The 17,541-nt window shown below is 37.8% G+C and overlaps 2 long non-coding RNA genes across 3 annotated transcripts in view; one reads left to right on the plus strand and one right to left on the minus strand.

Moving 5' to 3' along the window:
* LOC123615190 (uncharacterized) overlaps nucleotides 1-17,541 on the plus strand; it is a 202,162-nt gene that overhangs the window by 119,553 nt on the left and 65,068 nt on the right. For both annotated transcript variants that reach the window (XR_012504539.1, XR_012504538.1), the window contains one exon: nucleotides 8,983-9,091. This is a non-coding gene — a long non-coding RNA (uncharacterized LOC123615190). The remainder of the gene's footprint in view (nucleotides 1-8,982; nucleotides 9,092-17,541) is intronic.
* LOC141576226 (uncharacterized) overlaps nucleotides 1-17,541 on the minus strand; it is a 307,600-nt gene that overhangs the window by 43,144 nt on the left and 246,915 nt on the right. The gene's annotated exons all lie outside the window — the stretch shown is intronic.

Here is a 17,541-nt window from a genome sequence, read left to right on the forward strand (position 1 = left end):
AGAAATTAAATTTGTTTTTTTTTAAATAAATTTAATTCCACATATTTTACCCTTCATAGAAATGCGCACCAGAGTGAAAACAGGGAGAGTGGAAGCCAAGCAAGAGATGATGGTAGCCAGGACTAAGCTACTAACAATAGACATGTATGGAAATGACTGTATATATACAAGATGTATATCGAAGCTGAGGGAAATCGCTCATGAATTTAATGTAGGAGGTGGGGGAAAAGAATGATTCCTGGTTTGGTAGTTGGGAAAACTAAAACAAACAAAGAACTTTGGATGTTACACATGTAGGAGCTCTGAAGACTTTCTTTTCCAGATCACTTTATCCCACCAAAAAGACCCATAAGGTTCTTCAGGAGGATGTAGTCATAGTATAGTGGGAAGTGCATTGACTGGGGACCTGCAATTAGCTATGTGACCTTGGGGACACCATCTAACCACTCACACCCTTTGTCTCCTCACCTGTAACAAAAGTCAATGACAACATCTCCACTATATTTTTGTGAAGGTCAAAAGAGATAATGCTCAAAAAATGCCATTTGATGGAAGTTCAAATTGTAATAACTAAGCCTTTTAACTTTTCTATGTATTGCCTGGATAATGTCATATTTAAATAGGGCCTCTTATAGTGCTGAATTGATTTTTATTGTTCTAAATGTTTTATTGGTAATAAGACATACAATGTATAATATATAATATCATTATTATTTGTAACTATATATTAATTATATATATGTACACAAATATATGTGTGTGTATATAAACTAAACAAAAAACAACAAAAAAAGAGAAAAGGAAATTCAACTAAACCATGAGTTTTAGACCTAATACTGCTGGATAGTTTAGCACAGCTTAGGAATGTGGTAGTGGAGATAATATCTCTTTCTCAAACTTATTCTTTTCAATGATAGACTGGTCAAGGAACGCTTAAGGCTCTGCAGCTGATGTCTAGAGCAGATCAATTTTCTGATTTTTGTCCCCCCCCCCCCCCGGCACCTGTCCAAGGAGAAAGGCAAAGACCTCAGCTGAACAGCATTTTTCACACTGACCTGCTCATTCATTTGAATCAGTCACACTATTTAAATAAGAGCCAAGGGAATGAAAACAGCATGAGGATTCTTGACTATGCTTCCAGTTGAAAGGATTTTTTTCTACTGCGTTTACCACCTATAGCACCATGTTACTGTCTCTCTTTAGGTACTTCCCATTGTCACTGTAATTTACACAAGTGTGTGTATCATATATATTACATACACACACATATCTGTGAATATGTGGATGTATACATATATCCAATGTATTATATAGCATATATATGATAAATATATGTGAAGATGCTTTACCTCCACCATCAATTTGTAACTGTTGACTTACCTTTCTCTAATAACCCAGCACCTGGTTTATACTGGAAAGTCAAGTTTGTTTCAAATGAATGAAAGAATTATATATATTTTATATACAGTAGTGTGTATCTGTTAATCCCATACTCCTAATTTATCCTTGCCCTCCTCTTTCCCTTTTGGTAACCATAAGTTTGTTTTCTGTCTATGAGTCTGTTTCTGTTTTCTAAATAAGTTTATTTGTATTATTTTTTAGATTCTACATATAAGTGAGATCATATAATGTGTGTCTTTCTCTGTCTGACTACTGCACTACATATCATACTCTCTAGGTTGATCTATGTTGCTGCAAATGGCAATATTCCATTCTTTTTTATGGTTAAGTAATATTCCATTGTGTGTTTGTGTATTCATCTATTGATGGAGACACCTTTATCCATTTGTTGATGGACACTTAGGTTGCTTCCATGTCTTGGGTATTGTACATAGTGCTGCTATGAACATTGGGGTGCATGTATCTTTTCAAATTAGAATTTTTGTCTTTTCCAGATATGTGCCCAGGAGTCAGATTCTTAGATCATAAAATAGTTCCATTTTTAGTTTCTTAAGGAACTTCTACACCATTTTCCATAGTGGCTGCACCAGTTTAAATTTCCACCAACAGTGTAGGAGGGTTCCTTTTCCTCCACACCCTCTCCAGAATTATTTGTAGACTTTTTGATCATTCTGACTGGTGTGAAGTGATATATCATGGTAGTTTTGATTTGCATTTCTCTAGGAATTAGTGATGTTGAGCATCTTTTAGTGTGCCTGTTGGCTATGTGTATGTCTTTGGAAAAATGTCTATTTAGGTCTTTTGCCCAATTTTGGATTAGGTTGGTTGTTTTGTTATGGACATGTGTGAGTTGTTTGTATATTTTGGAAAGTAAGCCCTTGTCAGTCACATTGTTTGCAAGTATTTTCTCCTAGTCATTAGGTTATCTTTTCATTTTGTTTATGGTTTCCTTTGCTGTGCATAATCTTATAAGTTTGATTAAGTCCCAAGTGTTTATTTTTGCTTTCATTTCTTTTGCCTTAGAAGACTGAGCTACAAAAATATTTATATGATTTATGTCAGAGAATGTTTTGTCTATGTTCTCTCCTAGGAGATTTATGGTGTCTTGTCTTATGTGAAAGTCTTTAAGCCACTGAATTTATTTTTTGTGTATGGTATGAGGGAGTGTTCTCACTTGACTGATTTACACGAGGCTGTTCAGCTTTCCCAATACCACTTGTTCAAGAGACTATCTTTTTTCCATTGTATATTCTTGCCTCCTCCTCTGTTGTGGATTAGTTGACTGTAGATGTGTGGGTTTATTTCTGGGCTCTCTATTCCCTTTCATTGATCCATATGTCTGTTTTTGTGTCAGTGTGATGCTGTTTTGATTACTGTAGCTTTGTAGTATTGTCTCAAGTCTTATGTCTCCAGCTTTGTTCCTTTTCTTCAGGATTGCTTTGGTAATTCTGGGTCTTTTGTGATTCTGTATAAATTTGGGATTATTTGTTGTAGTTCTTTGAAAAATGTCATGGGTACTTTGATAGGGGTCACAGTAAATTTGTGGATTGCCTTGGGTAGTATGGCCATTTTAATCATGTTAATTTTCCTAAGAAGACTTTTTATAGCATTCACATTCATGTATTCATTCAATAAATATTTTAAAATAAATACATGTCCAAGGTACTCTTCTGAATATTAGGAATACAATAGTAAAATTAAAACAGTTCCTGCCAGCACTGTGTCATCCTCCAAGACATGTCCTTGACACAAGTGTACAATAATACCAGGTTTTCAAAATATTACGATCAGAGATTACTTACTAGGGCTATTGCTTAAAGAAGTCTTTCCTGACCTCCTATCTTCCCAATGTCTACTTCTTAAAGTTTGGGGGCCTAATTTGGTATTTTCATAGTTTACTTACAATTATAATATTTACTCATGAATTTGAAAGTTTTGAAGGGATTACCTTCTCTCCAAAAATACAAAAAAAGAGAATAAAATATCTTTAAAAACATTTTTTACAGACATTACTGATTCCCTGTAAAGTTTTGGAGGTAGCAGATAAACTAAATGAAATCATTACATGATCTCCTATCCCATGTAGATGATCTCTGAATAGTTTTATATTAGGTGAAATATACTTTATTGGATATTTAGAAGAAATACACACCACAGCTTTTTGTAGAAGCAATAAGGTCACAGTGGCTTAGTGTTAATGTGGATTTAAAATGTGTACAGGTAAATAATTTTTTAAATATTTTCTCTAATAGACCATAAAATTAAAAGCTATTTGTCTGAGATGGCTGGGAAGAGTTAGAGAAGTGAGGAGGTTTTGTGCTAAGCAATTTATAATGTGTTGTGCGGGTACTGCAATTTATCATAATCCTTTCTGGCCTAAAAATAAGCTACATGAACTGATGTGAATCTTACATAAGTTTTTTTTTTAAACTTCTATTAACTTTCATTGCTTTTATGACACAGTATTATAGACCAAACATTTTGAAAATATATGTGAACGAAAAATTGAGGCAGAAAAATAATGAAAAGACTGTAAGATCTGAAATCAAGATGTGCATGAATGATAAGGGAGTGGAGGCAGAATAACATACTAGAAATATCTTGGAACCCGGGGGTCATAAAACGTGGGTTTGTGTCCTGGCATAGCCACTTGCCCAGTGGTTTCAGTCTAATCATATCAACTTTAAACTTCACCTATTTACTGAAGATGTGACATCATTCCATTGTTCCCTGTGTACTACACCTCAGAGCACTGCTACACGGATAAAAGGGTAGAGGGGATAACTGCATGTGAGCATGCTTTGGTGAACATCATAGATCTAATAATTATATTTATCTTCAAGAAGTTTGGAACTAATGGGAAATAGAGAACTGGCACAGAAGTTCGAAGAATGATAAGATTTTCTAGGCTGGTGTTATGGGCTGAATTGTACTCCCCCTCCCCAAATTCGTGTTGGAAGTCTTAGCCTCCCATACTTCAGAATGTGACCTTATTTGGAAAGAGAATCATTGCAGATATAATTAGTTAAGATGAGGTCGTACTGGAGTAGAGTGAGCCCCTACTCCAATATGACTGTTCTCCTTATGACAGGGGGACTTTGTGCACAGAGATAGACATGCATAAAAGGAAGAGAAATGAAGAAACATATGGGGAAGATGACATCTACAAGCCAAGGAGAAAGCCTGTAACAGATCCTCCTCTCACAGCCCCCTCAAAGGAACCAAACCTGCGGACACCTTGATTTCTGACTTCTGGCCTCCAGAACTGTGAGACATACACATGCTGTTTAAACTCCCCCGTTTGTGGCACTTTGTTATGGCAGCCTGAACAGACAAACACACTTAGGCCAGTCTACAGGCTGAGGAAAGTAACCAGTGATTAGAAAAGAGTATCACTGGATTTCATTTTATTTTCCTCATCTTTTTCATACAGTGCCTGGACATAGGGGGTGGTAACTAAATAATATTGCCCGACTGCAATATGTCACATCTAGAGCAGTTCCACATCAATTAAAGATGTTTAGCTACTTAAGGGGTTTAACTACTGTGCTATAATACAAAAGTAAAAATGGCATTAATTTAAGAATAACAATGCAGGAGGAGGGGGTCACAAACATGAAAAAAGAGAACTTTAAAATTTTCACACCTATCAGTATATTTTATGGAAAATGAAAAATATCAATATTCAAGAAGTGTCTTAGAGATAAAATTAGTTCCTTTGCCTGACTATTCCTGTTGCATGTTGCATCCCCTGATGCCTCAGCTATGGCATCTGTCCTTCCCTTATTTTTCATTTTGACATAAAAAGTAATCAATATACAGTCGACCCTTGAACAACATGGGTTTAAACTGCACGAGTCCGCTCATACTCAGATTTTTTTTTTCAATAAATACTGCAGAACTACATGATCTGCAGCTGGCTGAACCCACAGATGTGAAACTGCAGATACGTGGAGGTGGACTGTGGACCTGAGTGCCAGTAGATTTCGGTATCTGCCACTGGTCCTCGGACCAATGCCCTGCAGATACCCAGGGACAACTGTACTCCTCTATACCTGTCATTCCACCATCATTATTTTAAAAAGGTGATTACCTCTAGCAGAAGGACAAAGCCTGTTACAGGAGCTAATGATTGCTGGTTCCCTCAAATTACCGTTCCATCTTCTCCCATGAGGACACTCGCTTTACTGATTATAGACCCATCTCAGCACTTCTGACTGTCGTCAGTAATGAAAAGTGGCTGCAGCAGTTATGCATGGTAATTCGATGCTAAGGAGTCTATTGAATGATGCATCTGTTTTCCATCAAGGCACCTAGCACAGCACTGTAGGAAGTTAGAGCTTGTTATTCCCTCATACATCAAAGTCTGCTTGCCAGTGTTACATTTATTGACCTGTCCAACTCCTTTTCCATGATTGATTACTTTTGCCACCCAAAGGTTTTCCCTATTGCCCTGTCACAGCAAAGTTCTCAACAGTGCTTTGACAATGAAAAGTCCCCTTTACTCTTTCCCTGGGAAAGTTCTTAATTTCACAGGGACAAGGGGTACCAGTGCTGTGGCAGACGTTGTTTTGCTGCCCACCATGTGCTCTTCCCTCCTTCATTACCAAAGGAAACCTCTGTTTTGTTTAGGGTGCAAGGGACCCATATTCATATTTAATTTTCCAGGCTCCTTTATATATTGCTAGTAGTTCTGTGATCTAATTCTGACCAAAATAATATAAGAAGTGCTCCAGTTGCTGGAGCTTACAGAAAATAATTGTTTTCCTCAAAAAAAAAAAAGGGCAAATCACTCAACATTCATCTTCGGCTTTCACTGGCCTTCTTTTCTTTTCTTTTCTTTTTTTCCCTTAACATGTTATACTGTAGTGCAACAACAATTTTGTGAACATGAAAATGGAACTATTTGGTAAATTGCTGATGCCTAGGTCCCCCTGGCATTTCTTAGAGCCAAACTACTAGCTCTGAACCTGTGACTGCTGGACTTCTTAACTGCGATAAATTGCTCCCTGTTATATTTAAGTCACTTGCATTTATTTGGGTTTTCTGCTATAGGCAGATAAATGCAATGCTAAAGGAATTCACAGATCTAGACTGTAGTTGCACCCATTCCAGAATAGCTGGGCTTTGTGATGATAATAAGGCAATAGCCTTTTTCTACCAATCATTTTCAAGATTCAAATATTCTAAAAGTTATAACTTGGGCACTCTGGATTACTCAAAATTGTGTATGGAGAGAAACAGGTGTGTTCTCTCCTTTACTTCTGCAATTAAATGTCACAAAAATCTGACATTTTAATATAGATGGCATAAATATCATCAGGCATACCCACCTTCAACATGATACAAACATGGTATGTTGTGTTTTTTCCCTCCAGGGCCCAGGTCACTCTCTGGCTAATAATTTAGTCTTCAGAGAGGTCCATACTGGTGAATTCCAGAGTATGAGAGAGGGAAGAAAGAAGAAACAGGCAATAGACTGTCCACTTCCCCAGTTTCGAGAATTCAAATGAATAAATCTTAGAAACACAGATGGTACATTTCTATAAGCATTAATGTATTTATGTACTTTTTATGTACAGACGACTCCTCTCTATGTCATATTGCTTTATTTTCTGCTCTAACTAGCTCACGTATGTTCAGTGGCACAAACTCAGGGAAGTAAGACATTGGGCCTTTGCTGATAAAAATACACATATCTTGACTTCTCCAGTCATAAATATCCCCAAAGGATATTTTATGATTCTGATTTTTTAAAAAGGTGTATTAGAAGGAGAAGAGCTTTCTTGACTCCATTCTTTTTTTTTTTTTTAACAGAGGTACTGAGGACTGAACCCAGGACCTCGTGCATGCTAAGCATGCACTCTACCACTGAGCTACATCTCTCTGCCCCTTGACTCCATTGTTAATTGAGAAAAACATAATCTGTTTATTTTGTAACCGTGAGTGGAAGCTGTGTAGTTAGTTCTTCAGAAAAGAAACTAGTGATAAATACATTTCCTTAGTTTACAGACACCAGCCTAAATTTTACCTTAGGTTATTTAAACTGTAAGTATTTCATTTCAGCATTAGAATTTTTTTAAAAAAAGGAAATTTCAAAAGGACTGCTTTAGTTCTTGGACTTCTAAGTATATATAATAAATTAGCAAGGAAAGATAATTATATACATTCCATTTTATACTGTTCCTATATCTCTAGTTTCCCAACCCCAAGCATGATATCCATCTATACAATACATCATATAATTACTACATATATAAATATATATTTGATTTTTGGCCAAAGCATCTGACTCAGCTGAGTCCCGATTAGAGAGGTGGGGCAGAATGCCCCAGACGCAATGTAAGAGCACTGAAAAGTTGTACAGCAGTGGCATGGATCCAGGGAGGCTTAAAAAATTAGGACTATTTTGTGTGTGTGTGATCAATCTATCCATCTTCTCTCACCTCCCCCTCTTCCCAACACTATCAAGATTTTCGATACTTTTATTCTTTTCTGTAACCATGATTTTATTTCTTGCTTCACTGGAGTTATTTAAAAAAAAACCCCAGCATTATTGTGGTATAATTGGTATATAAAAACTGCATGTATTTAACGTGTACAGTTCGATGAATTTAGACCTATGCCAACACTTAAGATACTATCATCACAATACTGTCTAACGTCCCAAAGTTTCCTTGGATCCTTTTTTTTTTTTTAAATAAGAACACTTAACGTTAGATCTACCCCATTAACAAAATTTGAAGTACACAATACCGTAAAGTTTGTGCTCTAACACTTTTGTCAAGAAGGGAGAATGGAAATTGTATTCCCTCTGGGAATAAATTTCATAGGGTACACATTTTCCCTTGAAGAATTAATAAGGTATTGATCATTGTTTCCTAGCATTCAGAGTTGCCATGGAAAAAAGACATACTTAACATTTTTAAACTGAACTACTCATAGATATTTTAGGTTGTGATGAAAACTTCAGGTTAGAATCCAAGCTGTTTCTACCTATAGAGTTGGAAGAAAGTCTGGTATAAACTCATTGGCTTTAGCTCTTCCTATTATAAAAACCAGAATGTATAGTTGTTAGATAGCTAAATATAGGGAAAATCGGGGGATACTCATCTGCTTTCTCCCTAGTACCTATATATCTTGGATAAAATTCATGTGTCATCATTTTAATCATAATTTTTATAGGGCATATTTACTACCAAAGACTTACCCTCACATTCTTAAACTCATGTTTTTCCTAAACTGAATTTTCCTGTATTTAGATACTATTTAACTTATCACTTGAAAGAGAAATAAAACTGTCTCCAACACATTAGAAAACTGAAACCAAAACACTGTTTCACCTCTAGCATCCTTTTCCGCTCTTCCCAATTCCCTGTTTAAATGAAAGCTGCCATAGAAATTGCTCTCAGAAATGTCTCTTCTTCCATCTACACTGTCACAGTAAATTTGTTCTCTTTTGAAATCTGAAGGTTTCTAGCATCCTGGGAAGTAAGAGGTAATAGTTGTTCCTTATTTTCAATCCCAATAGTTGCTGATGTATCAGCTGTCTCATCTCATGGTTATTCTTTCCTTTCACAGCCTATTAACTTGCAGTTCCAGGCCCAGCGATCTGTAACTAACTGCAGAGGCCACCACATGTGCAGGGTTGAAGTGTTACCTCCTAAGTTCCATGTGTCCTTCAAAATCTGTAAGTAGAATTTCCTCTTTCAGCTTAATTTGATTTTATCTGATCACCTTGCAGGAGGAGGAGCTGACTGAGATTCATCTTGCATTTTTAATTATTAATTTTTTATTCCCCATCCACATGCTTTTCTTTGTATGTCTATTGACTAGTTTTTAAGGAGAAAGTGTGTCTTTTCCCTTTGATGCTTCCCTGGCTATCAGGATTGTAAACCATTTGCTTTCCCTGATTTCTGCAAGAGAGTAAAGTCAAAATCTGAAAGTTTTACATTGGCAAAGTGCACACAAAAGCTGTCATCTAATAGTCCTATAATCCTCTAAAGGAGCTAAAAGCACAGTGTTACTTAAAGCTGAGCTGGTTCTTGCATTCAGTCAGGATTTTAGAAATATAATACATTTTATCAGCCTTAACAATGAAAAAAACCTTCACTATAACTGCAGGATATATCTGCTTGAAGCAATTACCAATCTAGGTTCAGAGTTTGCTGAAATTTTCCCAACTCTGTGTCTAAAACCTGGTTTGTTCTTATTGTATATGAAGTTAGCTTATCCTACTGAAAAATAGAACACTTAAGGTATCAAGGGTAGAATAATTCATTATTTTTTAGTAAAAAGCAAATGTAATCGAGAAAAACACTTACTTGGCATGAACATGTCTTATTTTTATGAGTCTAGAAAGCTAATCTCTTTTCCTTGCATGGGAGTTCTCTGCAATGTGGTTATTATTATTAAAGTCATCTCATGTCAGTTCCTACATTAAATCAGAGTTATATTATTTTTTAACATTTTTTATTGATTTATAATCATTTTACAATGTTGTGTCAAATTCCAGTGTTCAGCACAATTTTTCAGTCATTCATGGACATATACACACTCATTGGCACATTTTTTTCTCTGTGAGTTATCGTAACATTTTGTGTATATTTCCCTGTGCTATACAGTGTAATCTTGTTTATCTATTCTACAATTTTGAAATCCCAGTCTATCCCTTCCCACCCTCCACCCCCCTGGTAACCACAAGTCTGTATTCTCTGTCTGTGAGTCTATTTCTGTCCTTTATTTACGCTTTGTTTTTGTTTGTTTGTTTGTTTTTGTTTTTGTTTTTTAGATTCCACATGTGAGCGATCTCATATGGTATTTTTCTTTCTCTTTCTGGCTTACTTCACTTAGAATGACATTCTCCAGGAGCATCCATGTTGCTGCAAATGGCATTATGTTGTCGGTTTTTATGGCTGAGTAGTATTCCATTGTATAAATATACCACCTCTTCTTTATCCAGTCACCTGTTGATGGACATTTAGGCTGTTTCCATGTTTTGGCTATTGTAAATAGTGCTGCTATGAACATTGGGGTGCAGGTGTCATCCTGAAGTAGATTTCCTTCTGGATACAAGCCCAGGAGTGGGATTCCTGGGTCATATGGTAAGTCTATTCCTAGTCTTTTGAGGAATCTCCACACTGTTTTCCATAGTGGCTGCACCAAACTGCATTCCCACCAGCAGTGTAGGAGGGTTCCCCTTTCTCCACAGCCTCTCCAGCATTTGTCATTTGTGGATTTTTGAATGACGGCCATTCTGACTGGTGTGAGGTGATACCTCATTGTAGTTTTGATTTGCATTTCTCTGATAATTAGTGATATTGAGCATTTTTTCATGTGCTTTTTGATCATTTGTATGTCTTCCTTGGAGAATTGCTTGTTTAGGTCTTCTGCCCATTTTTGGATTGGGTTGTTTATTTTTTTCTTATTGAGTCGTATGAGCTGCTTATATATTCTGGAGATCAAGCCTTTGTCGGTTTCACTTGCAAAAATTTTCTCCCATTCCGTAGGTTTTCTTCTTGTTTTACTTCTGGTTTCCTTTGCTGTGCAGAAGCTTGTAAGTTTCATTAGGTCCCATTTGTTCATTCTTGCTTTTATTTCTTCTAGGAGAAAATTTTTGAAATGTATGTCAGATAATGTTTTGCCTATGTTTTCCTCTAGGAGGTTTATTGTATCTTGTCTTATGTTTAAGTCTTTAATCCATTTTGAGTTGATTTTTGTATATGGTGTAAGGGAGTGTTCTAGCTTCATTGTTTTACATGCTGCTGTCCAGTTTTCCCAACACCATTTGCTGAAGAGACTGTCTTTATTCCATTGTATATTCTTGCCTCCTTTGTCGAAGATGAGTTGACCAAAAGTTTGTGGGTTCATTTCTGGGCTCTCTATTCTGTTCCATTGGTCTGTATGTCTGTTTTGGTACCAATACCATGCTGTCTTGATGACTGTAGCTCTATAGTATTGTCTGAAGTCTGGAAGAGTTATTCCTCCAGCCTCTTTCTTTCTCTTCAGTAATGCTTTGGCAATTCTAGGTCTTTGATGGTTCCATATGAATTTTATTATGATTTGTTCTAGTTCTGTGAAATATGTCCTGGGTAATTGGATAGGGATTGCATTAAATCTGTAGATTGCCTTAGGCAGTGTGACCATTTTAACAATATTGATTCTTCCAATCCAAGAGCATGGAATATCTTTCCATTTTTTAAAGTCTTCTTTAATTTCCTTCATCAATGGTTTATAATTTTCTGTGTATAATTCTTTCACCTCCTTGGTTAGATTTATTCGCAGATATTTTATTACTTTGGGTGCTATTTTAAAGGGGATTGTTTCTTTACTTTCTTTTTCTGTTGATTTATCGTTAGTGTAAAGAAATGCAACTGATTTTTGAACGTTAATTTTGTAACCTGCTACCTTGCTGAATTCTTCGATGAGCTCTAGTAGCTTTTGTGTGGACCTTTTAGGGTTTTCTATATATAGTAACATGTTGTCAGCATATGATGACACTTTTACCTCTTCTTTTCCAATTTGGATCCCTTTTATTTCTTTCTCTTGCCTGACTGCTGTGGCTAGGACTTCCAGGACTATGTTGAATAGGAGTGGTGATAGTGGGCATCCTTGTCTTGTCCCAGATTTTAGTGGGAAGCTTTTGAGTTTTTCACTGTTGAGTACTATGCTGGCTGTAGGTTTGTCATATATAGCTTTTATTATGTGGAGATATGTTCCCTCTATACCCACTTTGGCGAGAGTTTTTATCATAAATGGGTGTTGAATTTTATCAAATGCTTTTTCTGCATCGATTGAGATGATCATGTGGTTTTGTCCTTTCTCTTGTTGATGTGATGTATTACATTGATTGATTTGCGTATGTTGAACCAGCCTTGTGTCCCTGGGATGAACCCCACTTGGTCATGATGTATAATCTTTTTTATGTGTTGTTGGATTCTATTTGCTAAAATCTTGGTGAGGACCTTGGCGTCTATGTTCATCAGTGATATTGGCCTATAATTCTCTTTTTTTGTAGTGTCTTTGCCTGGTTTTGGTATCAGGGTGATGGTGGCTTCATAGAATGAGTTTGGGAGTATTCCCTCCTTTTCAATCGTCTGGAAGAGTTTGAGAAGGACTGGTATGGGTTCTTCTTTGTATGTTTGGTAGAATTCCCCGGTGAAGCCGTCTGGTCCTGGACTTTTATTTGTAGGGAGGTTTTTAATTGCTATTTCTATTTCCTTTCTAGTGATCGGATTGTTCAAGTGTTCAGATTCTTCTTCATTCAGTTTTGGTGGACAGTATGTTTCCAGAAACTTGTCCATCTCCTCTAGGTTATCCAGTTTGGTTCCATATAGTTTTTCATAATATTCTCGTATGATATTCTGTATTTCTATTTTGTTTGTTGTAATTTCTCCATTTTCCTTTCTTATTTTGCTAATTTGTGCTCTCTCTTTTTTCTTCTTTGTGAGTTTGGCCAGAGGTTTATCGATTTTATTTACTTTTTCAAAAAGCCAGCTTTTGGTTTGGTTGATTTTTTCTATGGTCTTGTTAATCTCTATTGTATTTAATTCCTCTCTGATCTTTATTATTTCCTTCCTTCTGCTGCTTTTTGGGGCTTTTTGTTCTTCTTTTTCTAATTCATTCAGGTGGTGGGTTAAATTGTTTATTTGAGATTGTTCTTTTTTGAGGAAGGCCTGTATCGCTATAAACTTCCCTCTTAGCACTGCCTTTGCTGTGTCCCATAGGTTCTGAGTGGTTGTGCTTTCATTATCATTTGTCTCAAGGTATTTTTTAATTTCAGCTTTGATTTCCTCATTGATCCATTGTTTTTTCAATAACATATTGTTTAACCTCCATGCTTTCCTTTTTTCCTCCTTTGTTTCTCTGTTGTTGATTTCCAGTTTCATGGCATTGTGGTCAGTAAAGATGCTTGAGATAATTTGTATCTTCTTAAAATTGTTGAGGTTTCTTTTGTGCCCAAGTACATGATCGATCCTGGAAAATGTTCCATGTGCACTTGAAAAGAATGTATATCCTATTTTTTGGGGGTGGAATGCTCTGAAAATATCCACCAAATCTAGTTTTTCTATTGTAGTATTTAATTTCTCTGTTGCCTTGTTTATTTTCTGTCTGGAAGATCTGTCTAGTGATGTTAATGCAGTGTTAAAATCTCCAACTATGATTGTATTCCCATCAATATCCCCCTTTATCTCTGTTAGTCATTCTTGTATGTACTTAGGTGCTCCTATATTGGGTGCATATATATTAATGAGTGTAATATCCTCATCTTGTATCACTCCTTTAATCATTATAAAATGTCCTTTATTTTTCTTTATGGCCTTTGTTTTAAAGTCTATTTTGTCTGAAATCAGTATTACAACACCTGCTTTTTTGGCTTTTCCATTTGCATGGAATATCCTTTTCCATCCTTTCACTCTCAATCTATATGTGTCCCCTAAAGTGGGTCTCTTGTATGCAGCATATTGAAGGTTCTTGCTTTATTATCCAGTCGGCCACTCTGTGTCTTTTGACTGGAGCATTTAGTCCATTAACATTTACAGTAATTAATGATAGATGTGTGTTTATTGCCATTTTGAACTTATCTTTGCAGTTGAATTGGTATATCCTCTTTGTTCCTTTCTTCTTCCTTTTGTGGTTTGGTAATTTTCCTTTGTATTATCATGGATTTTATTTAATTTTTGTGACTCCCTTGTAAATTTTTGGCTTGTGGTTACCCTTTTTTGTAAATCTATTAACCCATTACTATAACTGTTTTTATTAAACTGATAGTAACATGATCTCAAACCCATCCTACTGTTAAAAAAATTTTAAAAAGAAAGAAAAAAATATTCAATATTTCCCTGCCTCTCTCTCCCACTCTCAGTGATTTGTATGTCTTCTTTTATAATTTTGTGTTTACTTTATGTGTAATTCATGAGTTACCACCTTTCTAGTTGTGAGTTTCTCATTTCTGTAGCATCCTGCTGCTTTTCTATTTAGAATAGCCCTTTCAATATTTCTTCTAGCATGGGTTTAGTGTTGCTAAATTCCTGCAGCTTTTTTTTTTGTCTTTGAAACTCTTTATTTCTCCTTCTATACTAAAGGATAGCCTTGCTGGATAAAGTATCCTAGGCTGCATCTTTTTTTCATTCAGGGCTTTGAATATATTTGCCACTCCCTTCTGGCCTGTAGTGTTTGTGTAGAGAAATCAGCTGAGAGCCTTATGGGGGTTCCCTTGTAACTTACTCTTTGCTTTTCTCTTGCTGCCTTTAGAATCATTTCTTTATCCTTGACTCTGGCCATCTTGACTATGATGTGTCTTGGTGTGGGTCTATTTGGGTTCTTCCTGTTTGGGACCCTCTGAGCTTCCTGTACTTGGATATCTGATTCCTTCTTTAAGTTTGGGAAGTTTTCAGTCCTGACTTCTTCAAAAACCTTTCCAATCCCCTTTGATCTTTCTTCCCCTTCTGGGACCCCTATTATGAGAAGATTGGGACGCTTTATATTATCCCATAGGTCCCTTATGCTATTTTCATTATTTTTTATTTGCTTCTCTTGTAGTTCTTCTGAATGGGTGCTTTCTATTGCCCTGTCTTCTAGATCACTAATTCGTTCCTCTGCATTATCTAGTCGGCTTTGCACAGCTATTAGATCATTCCTCATCTCTTTCAATGAGTTTACCCATTCTACTTGGCTCTTCTTTATAGCTTCAATTTCATTTTTGACATATTTTATATCTCTAAACACAATCTCTTTTAATTCCTTCAGCAATTTGATCACTCCTTTTTTGAAATCTTGATCTAGTAGGCAATCGATATCTATTTCATTGATCTTTCTTTCAGGGGATTTCTCTTGTTCTTTTAATTGGGAAAGGTTTTTCTGCTTCTTCATCTCGCTCATACCTCTCTGGCACTGTGGTTTATGGAGTATCAGTTGTCTATTTTGGTCCTTAAGGATTTTATCTATCTAATGCCTATTTAGGAATAGAACTTAGGAAAAAAAGAAAAAAAAATAAGAGAGAGAGAGAAAGAATTTTAAAAGAAGGGAGAAAGGGTTTGAAAACAGTGTATAATGAATAATAGAAGAGCGAGTTGAAGCAGAGTATTAATCGGGTTGAGACGTCCTTTTAAAACCCTTAAAAAAAGGGGGGGGGGATGAATAGATGTATTTGAAACCTGTGTCTAATCAATAACAGGACATCAAAACCCAAGAGAAATAGAAATGAATTAAGAAGTAAAAATTAAGAGAGTAATAGAAAATAGAACAGGTAAAAACAGATTTTAAAAAAAAAGGGGGGTTGTCGGTGTTCTCCTGGAGTCTGTGTGCTTTTAATGTGAAGTCTTTCTGTCTTCGTCCTGTTTTGGAAGCTCAGCTAGCTGTTTTCAGAGGCCCTCCGTTGGCGCCCTCTTCTGTGCTGCTCCCAGCACCTGTTGGCAAGCAGATTGCGCCTCCTCCTAACACTGGGTCAGGTGCAGCTCTCTGCTGTGGGCGGGCGGGTCGCTGCCCCTTCGGATGCCGCAGTCAGATGTTTCAGACTGGCCAGGTAGGAGGGCGGGTCGTGCCCCCTCCCAGCACCTCAGTCAGGGGCTGTGTTCCTGCCCGAAAGGCGGGGGGCCGCTCTCCCTCTACCTGCACCGCCGGTAGCTCTGCTGCTCTGTGCTGCTGTGAGCTCCGCCCTGGTCGGAGCACCACAGGTGGGCTCGGGGAAGAGGGAGGGACAGCCTTGTCCCTGCTCCGAGCCAGAACCCAGCTCCTTGTTTGTCTTTGTGGAGCAAGTTCTCTGAGGGACCAGGATGGAAGGATCCTATCTGCCCCGGGCTGCAGGCCAGTTTCAGTCTGGCCTTTGAGGCTGCTAAGCCCTTCGGTGCGAATGCAGGTTTCGCCCCTGCCCCCACCTGGGTGCTCAGCGCCAGGGGATATGGCGGCTGTGCCTGAGCCCCGCCTCTCTTCCCCCGAAAACTTTCCGCTGGTTTTCAGAGATGGGGGTATGCACCCTTCCCCCGAGAGCACATCAACCTTGCTGTTTTATGGAGGGCCCAGGTTGTTCTGCTCTGTACACCCACAGCCACGGCGCGCAGCCCCTAGCAGTCCCCCAGGGCTGCCTCCGTGCAGCCACCCCCGTCCTCCGCCTGGCTTGTGCAGCCTGGCCCTGCCCGCTGCTGCGGGCCGTGTCTCAGGCTGGGTATGGGGGGGGGGGGGAACGCTCTGTGCCTGTTTAACTTAGTTCTGTCAGTCAAGGGCTGCTCTGTACAGATCCGAGCCTGGGAAGCTCCCCCTCTGTCCCGCTGGCCTCTCAGTTGGAGAGGGGAGACCCAGCGAGCCAGCGCCAGTCCTCCTTTGCCGCTCCCTCCCCGCGGGATCCGTCCCGCACTGCTTTGCCTTTTGTTCTTTCTTTTTTCCTTTTCTCCTACCAGGTTTTTGGCGTCTTTATCTTTTGAAGAGGGAGATGTTCTGTTGGAGTTCCACAGGTGCTCTGGTAGGCTGAGTGGGTCTGTAGATGTGGGTCTTGGTGTATTTGTGGGAGAGGGTGAGCTATGAGCGTCCTTCTACTCCGCCATCTTCTCCGTCCCAGAGTTATATTATTATAATATAATCTCTGGCTACACTTTTCAAGAGTTCATCTTATGTGAGACTGACGCACTACCTACTGTGCTAAGGAGGCAGATAAGAGTTCGTCTTATAACTGCAAACCAAAATGGAAATGCTTTCAATTACATATGGCAAACATGCAGGAGATGTATACTAGAGCAGAAATACTTGAAAAAAATGACAGAAATCCACTCATTCAGGGCAAACAGAGAAGAGACTTGACAGACATTGTGGCCTATGCCTGGATACCTCTGCCTGGAACTCTAATCACAGACCCTAAAATAATCACCTGTGCTTTGTGACACAGTCAGTATGATTACTTCCTTGAACCACTACCCAAGGAAGAAAAGGTAAGTACCTCACTCCTGTCAACTCAGCTCAACACAGTACAGTGAAGCAAGAAATGTTTTCTGTGATTGCAACAACCAAAATGGTTACCTGTCTATAGAGCTAAAGAATAACAACAATAATATACTAAGGTACAGTGTTGCGTTACTGCTCATTATTCCTAGCATTAGTGAAGGGGACAGGCAAAAATTCAGAGTCCTGCTTTCACTTTTTATAGGCCAA

This window comes from Camelus bactrianus, chromosome 3 (genome assembly GCF_048773025.1).
Source record: "Camelus bactrianus isolate YW-2024 breed Bactrian camel chromosome 3, ASM4877302v1, whole genome shotgun sequence".
NCBI lineage: Eukaryota > Metazoa > Chordata > Mammalia > Artiodactyla > Camelidae > Camelus > Camelus bactrianus.